At 48.6% G+C, this 13620-nt stretch overlaps 2 protein-coding genes across 5 annotated transcripts in view; one reads left to right on the top strand and one right to left on the bottom strand.

The window, feature by feature from the left end:
• egln3 (egl-9 family hypoxia-inducible factor 3) overlaps positions 1 to 13620 on the bottom strand; it is a 526600-nt gene that overhangs the window by 158223 nt on the left and 354757 nt on the right. The window lies entirely within an intron of this gene.
• LOC114666379 (neuronal PAS domain-containing protein 3) overlaps positions 1 to 13620 on the top strand; it is a 764183-nt gene that overhangs the window by 613482 nt on the left and 137081 nt on the right. The window lies entirely within an intron of this gene.

The following is a 13620-nucleotide window of genomic DNA, read 5'->3' as shown; positions in this document are numbered from 1 at the left end:
ATGATACCGCAGTTCACTGGTGTCAGCGGTGGGATGTCACTTGTGGCTGATTAAACACGGAGTGTTGCGGTGCATCACATGCCATCACATGCTATATGGCCCATCAGTCAATGCCAACATGCCTTTAGGGTGCTAGAAGAGCCACAGAAGGAGACCTGAGTGTGAGACCAGGGTGACTCTGTGGCTCAGTTTGTCACAGCACTGTAGGTCACCGGTGGGATATGCCACTGGAATATGAAAAGGAATGTGGGCACAGAAGGCACATTTCAGACTGGACCCCACTGTAGGCCTCCTCAGCCAAACTAACGTGCTTTTGGGGCACCAGTAGGATCAGGTTCTCAGTTCTACCAACATAAAGCAGGACTGAACTTCACTGGTGTCAGCGGTGGGATATTTCATTTGCATTGGAGAAGGAACACGGAGAGTTGTGGCACATCCACATTTCACATAAAGGGGTCTCCACCGTTCATTGGGGCTAAAAGAGCCACAAATGGTGACCTGAGTTTGAGACCAGGGTGACACGGAGGCTCAGTTCTACCCATGCAAAGTGACACAACGTGACAAAGGACAAAGACTGCGGGTCACCAATGTCACCAGTGCTGTTTTAATTTGAAAAAGGGACGTCTCTGAATAAACGCAGAGGGTTATGGGGCAGCACGTGTCAGATAGCCAATCGGTGAAGGTCTCCACTGTCGTTCTCCCCACCTGGGTGGGCTAATGTGGGCTAGAAAAGTCGCAATTGAAGACCACAGCTTAATCCTGGGGGGCTCAGTTCTGCCCATTAAAGGGGGACTGCGCTTCACTGGCGTCAGAGTTGGCAGGTGGCATCCGAATCTGAAAAGGAATAAACCGGAGAATGAGGGGGCATCAGATTTCAGGAAAGGAATCCGTCGCAGGCCTGGGCTGACGTGCCTTTAGTGGACTTGAAGACCCTCAAACCCGAGTTTGAGACCAGGGTGATCCTGCGGTGTTGTTGGCACTAAAGGGCAACTGCAGTTCATTGGTGGCAGCAGTGGGATCCCACAAGTCGTTCTGAGAAGGAAGGGAGCACATCAGCTGACACGTTAAACATATCGGTGGTATCAGTTCAGGGGGCCGACGAGCTCAAATTGTGGAGGAGGCAGCCATGTTGGCATCACAGCTCAGTGCTTCTCCCTGACTTTACAGCAGCGACTGTTACTGCTTTGTCAACTCAACGGCAAGTTCATGGCACGGAGTGGGACAGGGGCTCAGGTCTTGGTATTAGACTTAGATACACACCACCTGAAGTTAGAGGGGGGGTGCTGTAGGCCAAGGGAACACAGGAGGGGGGTGTGCAGCTCACCTGGGCCTGGCACTGCACTTGGGTGGTCCGCTTTACTAACGTCTCATGGCCGCCACTGCTTGAAGTGCTCGGCGAAGGTCCCCTCGAGGTGGGCCAGCGTGTCGGGACTCCACTTTTAATGTGCTGCTTTAGCTTTGTATAAATGTCACCTCTGTTACATGGAAGGGACGTGTGACTCAACTTTATGAAAGGGGTTCACATCTGCACTTAGTCACTGCCTGTGAGGGATCTGCAAGTGGAGTATCCCACCGCTGACACCAGTGAGCTGCAGTCAGAGTTTAGTGCTGCTGTCCACTTTATATGGGCAGAGCCCGTTGGTCTGAAGCTCAGGTTACCACTGGGGGGCTCTTGTAGCCCACTATAGGCACATTCCTCCAGGCCTACAGTAGAGTCACTGTTTGATAGGCCATCTGTGCAGTTCCCGTTGGAATATCCCACCGCTGACACCAGTGAACTGCAGTCAGAGTTTAGTGTTGCTGTATGGGGAAGGGGGTCCATTCATCTGTAGCTCAGGTTACTGTGGGGGGGGGGGGGCTCTTCTAGCCCACTAAAAGCACATTACTCAAAGCCTACTATCTGTGCAGTCCTGTGTTTAACTGATTCGCATCCCACCGCTGACACCAGTGAGCTGCAGTCCCACTTTAGCATGAAGTTGCTTTTACAGGCGGAACCGAGGACCGGATCATACTGGTCTACCCTCAAGGGTCTTCTGGCCCCGCTGAACAGTCGTATATCGCAGTTCCCTGCCGGCCCACCTGGTGTGGTAATTGGGACCCCTCACGTTCCTGCCGCGCATTATAAGACCTTCTCCACCGTCCTTCCTTCCTTCCTTCCACGGACGCCTTTGCCTGCTTTACTGTAGCCATCACTTTGGTTTCGTGGCCCAGCAGAAGTAAACCAGCGTGTGGTGGAGGACGGTCACCCCGGTTGACTTTGGCGGAGGAGAGCAGAGCCCAGCGGACGGCGTGACTCGTCTCCTCTCTCTGCGGGTGAAACTGCGTAGAGGAAATGGAAACAGGTGACGTCCCTCATTGGAATTCCTTCCAGGCGGCGCGCAGACTTTGTCTTCCGAATGTTCCCATTTTCATTGTGTTGTACTGATGATAATTTAAGTATTAAGGGAAAATCCATTTATAAATTAAACAAAATGACTTGATATCCATCAGTCCCTTAGTTCATCAAGCTGTTCAAACAGGAGTGAGATTGGCTGGTCGGCCCGGGTCTTCAGAGAGCTCTGGTAATTAGATCTGCAAAGGATTTATTCTTTGCTGATTGGGGCTTTAAATTAATTGAAGTTCCACATTTGTGGTTTTGTCCTTTTTGTGATTTTTTTTTTTTTTTTTTTTACTCGTGTGGCAGAGTGACGGCCCGGGCTGGAGTGGCTCCCAATGTTAATTTCCTCTCAAGAACTTGAAGAATTTAATGAGCGTGACTGACATTGAGCTTTATTTGTGTACTTGTTGACTCATTTGCTGGGCATTGACGGCGTGTGGAAAAGGCCACCATAGTCCTGTAAGTGTGACCAGAGGACAGCTGAGACCTAAACGGATGTCCTCAGTAACACCACTTTGTCACATTTTGCACTGTGGTGCCACAATGGAGGGCTCACTGGACCTTGTCATTGTGGGCACTTCATTCTGGGCTCACTGGGTCCACCTAGTGGCCGTTGATGTAATTAGGACTGGACGTGGTCATTGACATCAGCTCATTCTCTGCTCATCGGCGCTCCCTAGTGGCTGACAGTGTAATTACAGCAGACTGCACACTGTAATTCTGTGCTCATTAAATTCAACTGGTGACCTTAAAATAAGGCTGAGATCAAAGAGGATGCTGGGATTGTGTGCTCACGAGCTCCACCTAGTGGCCAGCAATATAATTACAGTGGGTGCGGACTCCACCGTGTCATTGTCAGCGCCTCAGGCTGTGCTCATCAGATGCACCAAACAGCCAGTTAGGAACAAAGTGGACGTTGGCGCCGTGTCTCCGCCATTTTGGACCCAGCAGCTGTGCCTGACGTGATCAGAACTGCGCAGGATGACTTTGTGTCCATTCATTTCAGAGCTCAGTAGGTCCCCCTGGTGGTGGTTTGAATCATGAAATGCACACTGGAGATTGCCTTTGTGTTCCCTCCTGTCTGTGCTCAGTAGGCCCACCTGGTGGTCTCGGCCGTAATTAGTTTTCATTGTGTGATTCGTCTTTTCTCACGGCTGTGGGGGTCAATTAGATCTTTTTTTTTTCTCTTAGCCCCTCCTGATGCCAGGGTGTCTGCTGTCTCTTCCCTGACTCTCTAATCCTCATGCACTCTGCAGTTTTATGGTGACCTTGTGGGTGGCGCTGGTAGCTCCCTATGAAAGGCGCTATATCACATACAGATTAGGGTTGCAGCCCCACATTCGGCCATTACGAGACAAGCCTGGATGCCATCTTCTGGTGGGCACTCATTTTTCCATCTCTGTCTTTCCCGTCTAGCAGGCGACGGCTCTGATGCCACTCTGCCTGGCAGGCTGCTGCTGCTGATTTGCCTAATGAGGTGCCCCGTTGCATCTCTTTAGCGCGTTTTCGGCAATTCGCTGCTCTTGTTGTACTCTGCGCTTTGTCAGTTGCTTTGCATGTTTCTCACTTTTGGTCCCACGTTGAGTCTCGCTGACTGTGTTGTGAGCCAAACGATTACATAAACGGCGTGTGCTTCCTTTACGGATATCAGGCGGCGTTTCGGGGAGCCTGGCAGCTTGTCTGGGCACGGGCTTTGCTTTATGCTCTTCAGTTTGAACTGTCTGGGGTGACGGGACATGACCCTATGGTTTTCGTGGGGGTGTCACCATCATCTCGGGTAAATCCAGGCGGTGAAAGCCCCGATTCATCTTTTATATTTTCATAAATTCAAGTGGTGGCTCTGAGGCTAAGGATCTGCGCTCGTATCCAGAAGGCTGCCGGTTCGAATCCTCGTCACTGCCAAAAGAGATCAACTCTGCTGGGCCCTTGAGCGAGACCCTTAACCTGGACGCTGTACAACGGCTGACCCTGCGCTCTGACCCCAAGGGGTATGTGAAAACTAACACATTCCTAATACAAGAAATTGTATAAGGCGAAATAAAGAACAAAAAATAAAAAATAAATACACGCTGTGTTCAGAAATGATTCAGACCCCCTTTTCACTTTTTACACATATTGTTATTATGTTGCAGCCTTGTGCTAAAATCCTTTAAATTCATTTTACTCCTCATCAAGTCAGAACGACAAAGCAAAAATGGAAGATTAGAAACGTTTGCAGATTTCATAAAAATACAAAACTGAAGAATCCCCTTGACGTACGTAATGAGACCCCCCCATTCCATTGATCGTCACTGAGATGCAGAAGCGTCCGCAAACTGACCTGCCAGACAGAAGTCCTCTTTTATTATACAGAAGAGTCCTAAAAGCAGTGCTGATGTTTGCAGGGCGCCACCTGTTGGAATGAAAAACTCGGTAGATTTTATTACTTGATGCATTACAGGATGCTTTTCAATCGGTGACACATTGCAGATGGTAACCCTGAGTGGAACTGCCAGACGGAACATAAATCGGCTTATTTACATAAATATTTGTTTTACAGTAAGGTGTCGGTGTTCACAGCTTGGCTACGTGTCCATAACACCCACCCACCAAAGCACAAAGCTGTGAATGCTGTGCTTCTCGCGTAAGCGGATCCAACTGTGTCCAACAGTATTTAAAAGAGACAAACAAGATCTTTAAAAGTGATTTAGATCTGCAATTAACAAGCATCTTTAAAATCCTCAGTTATAACAGATGTGTGTATGCAGTTTACAAAACCAAAAATTCATTAAAAATGCAACTTAACACTCTTGACAACTACGTTTATATACCACTTCAATAAAGCAGAGACAAAAATGCTGGAGCACCCGAGGGTCCGCGCTTGCTGTGGGGGCTTCTGTTGCTGTTGATGAAGGACGAGCAGTTGAGGCTGCGATTTCTGGTGGCAGGGTAGGCGTGGGAGCCACCAGGAGAGGACGACATCAGGACAGAACTTTGACTTTTCTGGTTTTTGTTTGATGTTTCTTTTAATTCGTGACTTCGAGATTCTCTTAATGCCGTTTAGGGGTCACATGATGCTGTGGTTCGGTTTTCCCGCCTTCCCTTCTGCACTTCTTCCTGTTGCCATAGTGACGTCACAGAATGCGGAGACCCGACTGTGAACGGAGCAGCCTTGAGTGTTCGGCGACTCGACCAGCGCTACGCATTTGTAAGGGGGTGGGGGGAGGGGGTCTTTATGATTTTATATAGCGCCTTTCCATACCGACCCGCCATACCCAAGGTATTTACATCCGTATTTTACAAGTGGTGCTCAAACTCAAGGGCATGATGTAATGGGGGGGCCGCTCTGCTGTCCATCTGTTTTGAGTTGCCTATATATCAGTACACCCCCCCCCCCCACCCCAGAGAAGCCCACATGGGCCCATTCACTTGGCACAAGTGCCGCTGGCTGTTCTTCTTTTGTTCAGATTGGCACAGCTGCCAGTCCTGTCCCAACCCCACTCACAGTACGAGATGAATCCCCGGGGGGGCCGTGTCTGCTGCCGGCGTTCATCACCTAACAGCAGAGCCTCGGCAGATCGATGTTTTATTGATAAGTTAGTTTGCTCCTAAAATAAATAAATGCGCCAGCAGAGGGACGCCTCCTGAAAAGAAACAATTAGGCCGTCCTTACAGCACAATTTACAAAGACAGTCACCGGAGCGCCGCCCCCACGTGAATGAGCATCCCGGTCAGGCGGGCAGGAATTCCATATAGTGCCTTTCACGAGGAGCACCAGGCTGTTACAGCAGACAGGCCTGTGGGTGACCTCAAGCGCGCTGCTTGTGCTGTCATCTTATCTGCCGACGTAAAGCCGTGACATCTGGCAGTAAGAAGCCCCCCTACCTCGGGGTGTGCGTAAGAAATGCCCTGATTTAGAAGTACATAACAAACAAGAAGAGGTGCGTCAAATGTTTGAAATATTAAAACGTGAAATCCAATTTAAAGGTTTCCATGTTGTCATGGAGTTTTTTTCATCCTCTGGTGGTGGTCCACAGGGGGCTAGTAAAGGGTCCGAAATCAAAAATCACCTCAAATCTGTAATCCCTGACCTTGAAATAGTCTGAAACGACAGCCCACATGCGTAGGTTTAAAGTTTGTCCTACTAGGAGTGGCACCTAGGGGGTTAGGACCCCCGGTAAAGAATCGCATTTCAAACAGTAGGATCTTACTCGTGACTCTCATGAATTTTTCCTGATCCGTGAAGTTTTCTTCATACAGAGAGCCACAGACACGTGGAATTAGTGACCAAGTAAGGTGGGGGACAGGAGGACTTGAGGGGTCTTCAAACCTCGACTCACCTGGGACTGGCGAGCTGCACTGGGCCGACTGGCATCTCCACCAGAGCAGGATCCCCTTTGGCAGTAAACTGGCAACCTTCTGGATACCCACGCAGATCCTGACTGTTCTGATGTTCAAAATAACATAAAACGACACTCCATGTGCCTCTGCTACCCACCCCAGATTTTGGAAGTTTTACTTTGACCCCCTCGTATCCTGTCAGGGGGTCGGTTGACGTGGCCTGCACAACTTCAAGTCCTTCTGATCCTTTTTGCTGAAGACCCCCATTGGTTGACTCTTCTTTATCATCAGGGTGTCGTTTACTGCACAAAATACGGTCCAAATATGGCCTCAAATGAGGGGGGTTTTGAGTCTAAGGGGGGGCACCAAAAAGCTGTTCCTCTTACTTAACTAGACATCAAGACGAGTCCAGTGGTATGTCACATGGGAGGGTGTTCTGGTGCCCCCTTAAGTCAGGATGTGCTGGGCAAAGTAAACTGAAGTGATTTCAGAGCAAATGGCAAGCAGGTGATGAAGACGAAGGTCAAATATGAAGAAGATTTCATGTCTGGAGACGTCTGCTCCACATGTGTACAGTGAGTGGTCCTGAGGCTAAGGATCTGTGCCAGTATTCCATAAGGCCGTCGGTTTGAATCCCCGTTACTGCCAAAGGGGATCCTACTCTGGTGGGCCCTTGACCTGCACTTGCTCCAGGGGCGCGCTATCCAATGGCTGACCCTGCACTTTGACCCCAAGGGGTACACAAAAACTAACAAGTTCCTAATACAAGAAATCACATAGGGACATAATAAAGAATAAAAAAAGAATAAAAAAAACAAAAAAGTAAACTGAAGTGATTTCAACGCAGAAGAGCAAATGACAGGCAGGTGACGAAGACGAAGGTCAAATATGAAGAAGATTCCAGGAGACGTCTGCTCCACATGCACTGCGTACACAGCGAACAAAATCCGACTGCGGGAGGAAATTGACTTGGATTAGCCGCCGTGTCCGATGCGTGGGGCTCATCTGGTCGCCGAGGGTCCCACAGGTGTCCTCTCAGGGTCACCACAAGCAGGCAAACCGCAGAGGCTGAAGGGCCCAGATCCCCAGTCTGTCCACTTGGCGCGACACAGAGGCGTGTGCCCAGTGGTCTGACATCGCAGCTCGGTGCCCCCCGTCTGTCTCCCCGCCGCTCGGGGCTTTTCAGCACTGAGAGGAGGCTTTTAATTTAACGCTCTTTCGCAGGACCCTCCAAAACGAAGCCGCAGCCGGTCCCAATCTCTCACTTGGACAGGATAATGGAGGAAGCTGCCAGGCCTTAATTGATCTTTGGTGAGCAGCGGCTTCAGACTTCTCACTAAGTACTCTCCAGAATCATCCATTTTCCAGGGTGGCGAGACCCCCTCTGCCTGCAGGTATTGCTCATGTCTCTCCATTCGTTCTCCTAAGTGCTCCAGTGTACTCCGTGCCGTCCTCGTCATACATCTTAATACAAATAAATGAAGATTCATTGGCTTCTGCAGCCGTGCTGAAGGGATGTTTGTTACCCCCCACAAGGGCCAGCTGTTGCCGGATGCGTTGACTTGTGCCGGTCTGGCCAGTCCCGGGGGGGGATCAGCATCTCATTCTGCGTGAGCGCCCGTGTGTGCGCAGATGGGCCCGGCGCCGCGTATTTCACTTTTGGGTGACATTAGGCATTTGAGACGTCAGTGACTGTGATGCATTCAGGGTGGAAAGTGACAATTAGGGACTCGCTTGACCTGGACGCTCCATCTGGGACGTCAACCCCGCATGTCTGTGGACCGTGTTGGACGGCAGTCTGAGGGGACGTTGGGGCTGATGGGTTTTAGAGGTGATACACAGTGCAGGTGACACAATGGAGAGAGGAAGATCTCAAAATCGACCCCAGCGACTTAAAGGACGATACGTCAGTAAGGTATAGCATGACAGCGGCGAGGGGCAGCATGAGAAGCCCACCTCTGAGTCACCTGGAGGAGCTGAAGCCAGTGACACGTCACGCAACGTCTAGTCGAAGGGGATGACCTGCAGCTGCTGGTCTCGTCATCGTGAAGATGTCACATGACACAAGTAGTAATCTCGGGTGGGGGACAAATTTAGACAACTTCGTGACAACTTCTCAAAGTCTTTTTTCTTCCACTTTTCGCAGTCTTTAGGCCTCCTGAGGGGTGAAATGCCACCTCCAGTCACGACTTCTTCATCCTCCACCATTCACTCCATGCGCCCAGAACACCTGAGGAGGTTTGTAGGGGGTTTGTGAGAGGGCATTCGAAACAGAAGGGCTTATGGCCTGATGCCATGCTGATGCCAGTCTCCTTTAGTCAACCCTTATGATGCACAAGACACATGATAATTTAGCCTAACCTCAGATCATGTTAAAAGGTAACTTCTTTTTATGTTATTTTGTTAATGTGTCTACTTTTTGTTATTTTTCATTCCAACAGATGGTGCCAACAACTGACACTTTAACCTAATAAAAGAAATTTAAAACAGGAAAAAAAATGATAGGAAATGAAAAGGCCAATAGTTGAAGGACCGACCCTGTAGGAGCCCAGGAGTGCCACACTGATGAAAGTAGCTGGGGGTCTCAAAGTCAGGGTCCTGGGATGCCATTGTGCCCCCTCTATAGCTGTTGGTGGAATCTGTTCTCTATTCACACAATTTGTTCTTGCTGTCACTGAGTGTTTATCGGACTTTGATGAGATTAGAACTCCCTCTGTCGTTCGTTTTTATTTCCTACATTTGCTCCTTTATTATCTTATGGTGTTATTTTTGACTGTTGCCTCAATTCTGCAGTGTTTCCCATGGGATTCTCTACAGCGGTGCTAATGTTTGTGATGTGCCATCTGTTGAAATGAAAAATTCAACGCACTTTATTGCTACACACAATACATTCCAACAGACGGTGCATCACAAACATTATCATTGAATAAGCCCAATAGATGTGTGCCATCTGTTGAAATGGAAAATTCAATGCATTTTATTGCTGCACAAAATACATTCCAACAGATGGTGCATCGCACATCATTAACATTGAATAAGCCAACAGAGTGCATCGGCCACATGGAGTAAAACAGACTACTACTGTGTCGCTATCTAATAACGCTTTTGTTTGTGTATTCTCTGTGTAAACTGATATTTATCTTGTAATGAAAGAAGAGACAAAGACATAAGAAAGTGTGGGGGTGCAGCCGGTGCCTCGTTAAGTTGAATTCTTCTGATTATAAAAAGGAAAGAACAGAAGAAGGTTAACGATGAAGAGTTCCGGGGCCGTCGTCTGTCCGTCCGTCTGTCCTCTGGTGCCTCCCCTGTCCTCAGGGGACTTCTTGTTTGGGACCACCAGGGCCAAGTCACAAGTGACGCCAGGGGGCTTCATCCTCTTAGCTGGGGGGCAGAGGCGAAGGGGCTGCTAGCGGCCGCGTGTTGTCACCTCGGACGCGTGGCTGGGACGCTTCTGAGTCATTCGCGTGTCACCGTCTCCTTCAGAGGAGGATACCTGCTTGTCCGTATTTATCACCAGTTTGTGTTTCCGTGTGTTCTTTGTGGTTCAGCTTCGTTCACACAGCTCTGTTTTTCTCACTATACTTATTGATGCCCATCATCTTTATAAATCCATCCATCATCCAACCGGTCACGGGGGTCTGCTGGAGCCAATCCCAGTCAACACAGGGCGCAAGGCAGGAAACCAACCCCGGGCAGGGTGCCAGCCCACCAGTCTTTATAAATCAATATTTTAATTTTTTTGTCTTTTTCACAGCCAGTATTTGTCAATTTTCATTAAAAGTGTCTTCAGTTTTTATCGATAAGCACTGATCAATATTTACTGCAATTCGCCGTATTCATAGAAGTAGTTATTTATCGTATGTATTGGTATTTTGATATCTTCATAAACTGAAGTTTAGAATATTTAGCTCGGTGTGCTCTGCCTTCTCCGTGTATATATTTATATATCTTTATGTACAATAAATGCAAGAAGCAAACAAAGATAAAGAGTTGGCACACCAATGGTGATCACTGGAAGAAGACGATGGCAGAACGACACGAGTCCATTTACTGAGTGCAGAGGCGGCCTGGTGGCTGTCATGGTGGGCCCAAGTCGCTCTCAGGCAGTAAGTGACAGTGGTAACTCCTCGCTGACCTGCAAGGTGGCGCTGTTTACCAACATCCCTTCCACTTCCACCTCTGACATCACTTCCGGTCCCCATCCCTTTGGACCCGCCTCTTCCTGTCTGGCCTGTACTTAACCAGAAGTGCTGCCATCTTGGAGCAGTCGATATTGAGACTCGTGTCTCCAAAGATGTTTTGCTCTTCCTAATGTGTTTATACTTCATGTTTTCTTCCGATTTTGTGGGGTTTGCCCTTCGGGGCCCCAAATCTTTGTGTTTTTGTGCTTTTTCATTACAATATAAATTTATATTAATTAAAAGACAAGTGTCTGTGTGTCCATCTGGGTCCTTGTCATTCCCACAGATGGCACATCACAAGCATTAACACTGCCTTTACCAATCCTATACCAAATGGTACATAACAGAGACATGTGCTTTGCACTTGTCATTCCAACAGATGGTGCATCACAAACATTAACATTGCTTTTACCAATCCTATACCAAATGGTACATAACAGAGACATACGCATTGTGTTTGTCATTCCAACAGATGGTGCATCACAAGCATTAACACTGCCTTTACCAATCCTATACCAAATGGTACATAACAGAGACATGCGCTTTGCATTTCTCATTCCAACAGATGGCACATCACTATCATTAACACTGCTTTTACCAATCCTATACCAAATGGTACATAACAGAGGCATACGCTTTGCACTTGTCATTCCAACAGATGGCACATCATAAACATTTGAGCTGCCTTTACTAATCCTATACCAAATGGTACATAACGGAGACATATGCATTGTGTTTATCATTCCAACAGATGGCACACTGAAAAAGTTTTCAGTAATGCATTTTGTTACTACAAATGTTTGTGACCACCATCTGTTGGAATGACAAATGCAATGCATGTGCAATAGAAAATACATTCCGATAGATGGTGCACTGCCAACATTAAGGTTGAATGTGCCAAGGTTTACGTTGATTTCAACCCATCTTAGGCGGGTAGCACAGCTAGCCGAGATATAAATGCTAAGGGTTGTCCACCTGTCACATAAAAACACGCAAACCACTGGGTTTTGAACTTCGATCGAGAGATCATGCCACGATACGTATAACACAAGCCCTGAATTGAACATGCAGGGTACCTCGGGCACAGAACTGGGTTTGGGGTCCTTGTCAGGGCAGGCGGTGGTGCTGCGATTGACAACATCTGCTGGCGGTGAAACACATTGCGCAAGCCGACTGATTGTTGTCATCGCCAATGCAAGTCACACAACACAAGGTGGTGGCAGCCTTGGCAGAGTGACCCGGGGTGCTGAGTTTCATAAGAAGGGTGTGACCCCCCCACCCCCCCCCCACCTTTCCTTGAGGACGGGTGGTCCGAGTGATCTTCCTGGCAGTTCTGATGAGGCCTGATGTCCGGCGCACTCGTTAATCGACGTTTCTTGGTCATAAATTCAGGAGCTCATCAGTAGTTATGGCCGTTTATCAATATGGTCCTCTTTTCATGAACTGTATTCATACGGCCGTATTTATTTCTCCATCAGTAGTTATTGCTATCCAGCTCCATTATTTGTCCGTGTTTATATTTTTCACATAACGTTTTATTCAAATGTCTCGTCTTCTATCGCTTTTTACTGATCTTGATGTTGATATTCATCTTCTTTCTAGACAGATTTTTTTTTTTTTATCAACACGTATGAACCGTCAAGGCGCTATATGGGCGCAGACCTGAGCGGCGTTGCCATCTTCAGTAGACGAGGATGCCGGCTGGCGCTGACCGCTGGCACTCGGTGCGCTCTTGATGACGCCAGGCTGCTCCCACTTTATTTCTAAACGCTGCTCGCGAGATGATAGAATTTTGCAACTCTGCGGCTCTTTTTTGGAACAAATGATTGCACGCCGCAGAAAATGAGTTTTGTGGGCACCGTAATGATCATCCATCTGGTGGCACCGGTGGAGAGGCCCCAGGCACTTGACATGACTTTGTCGTCTAGCCGTGGAGACTCGCAAACACCGCTTGCCATGTCGTTGATCATCTTGTCACGGCTCTGATGAATTTCTCACCGTATCCAGCACGTCGGAGGCGATTTAATGAAACAGATGCCAACCCCTAAAAGGGTGAAGGATGGGCGTGAATCTTCTGCCGTCTACCCGATTGACCGGCGGGCACTTTTGGATTAACTGTGACCTCCCTGCTTGGATATTTTTACTCTGAAAGGCGCTATATGAAGACGGGACCCAGGCAGAAGAAATGGGGGTCATCAGGGAGTGCCACCTTCAGGGCCAAGTTGTGGCATCCTGGAAATCCTGGCTTGAAATAAAAGAACTCCGGGCAGCAAGGAAGCCCCTGGCACACCGTGGGGTGTTTGTGCCCAGGGGTTGTGTGCTCGGCGTCCTTGTACCACAGGAGCTGATCGTTTTTTGGGCACCTCAGGGGTCTTTGGATGGCACCGCGGCTGGCAGTTCGCCCCTCGTCCATTTTTATGTTTTTTTTCTGCTCTGCACTGAGCCCTTTAGTTCAGTTTTTCTCTTGGTGGGCTACAGGACGGCTGACCATTCTGCCCATGCCAGTCCGCTCCCTTCTGCCCACTGGTGACTTTGTGTGATGCCCCCCCATTAGCACACACTGCGCTCTCGTGTAATATTCCTGCGGAGCCTCCGCCTCGAGTAAATGGAGCACTGATTGCGCCGCTTCTCTGGAGATGTTGCCCGCCCTGCTTGACAGCTTTACATGTTTGCTTTGTCTTGTCTTGACACAACATTTACATGTTGGTTTAATCGTAAATGCCAGGATTTTTTAGTACTTCT

The sequence above is a fragment of the Erpetoichthys calabaricus genome, chromosome 16 (genome assembly GCF_900747795.2).
Source record: "Erpetoichthys calabaricus chromosome 16, fErpCal1.3, whole genome shotgun sequence".
NCBI lineage: Eukaryota > Metazoa > Chordata > Cladistia > Polypteriformes > Polypteridae > Erpetoichthys > Erpetoichthys calabaricus.
Note: the sequence above shows the minus strand (reverse complement) of the source record. Positions and strands in the feature narration are given on the sequence as shown.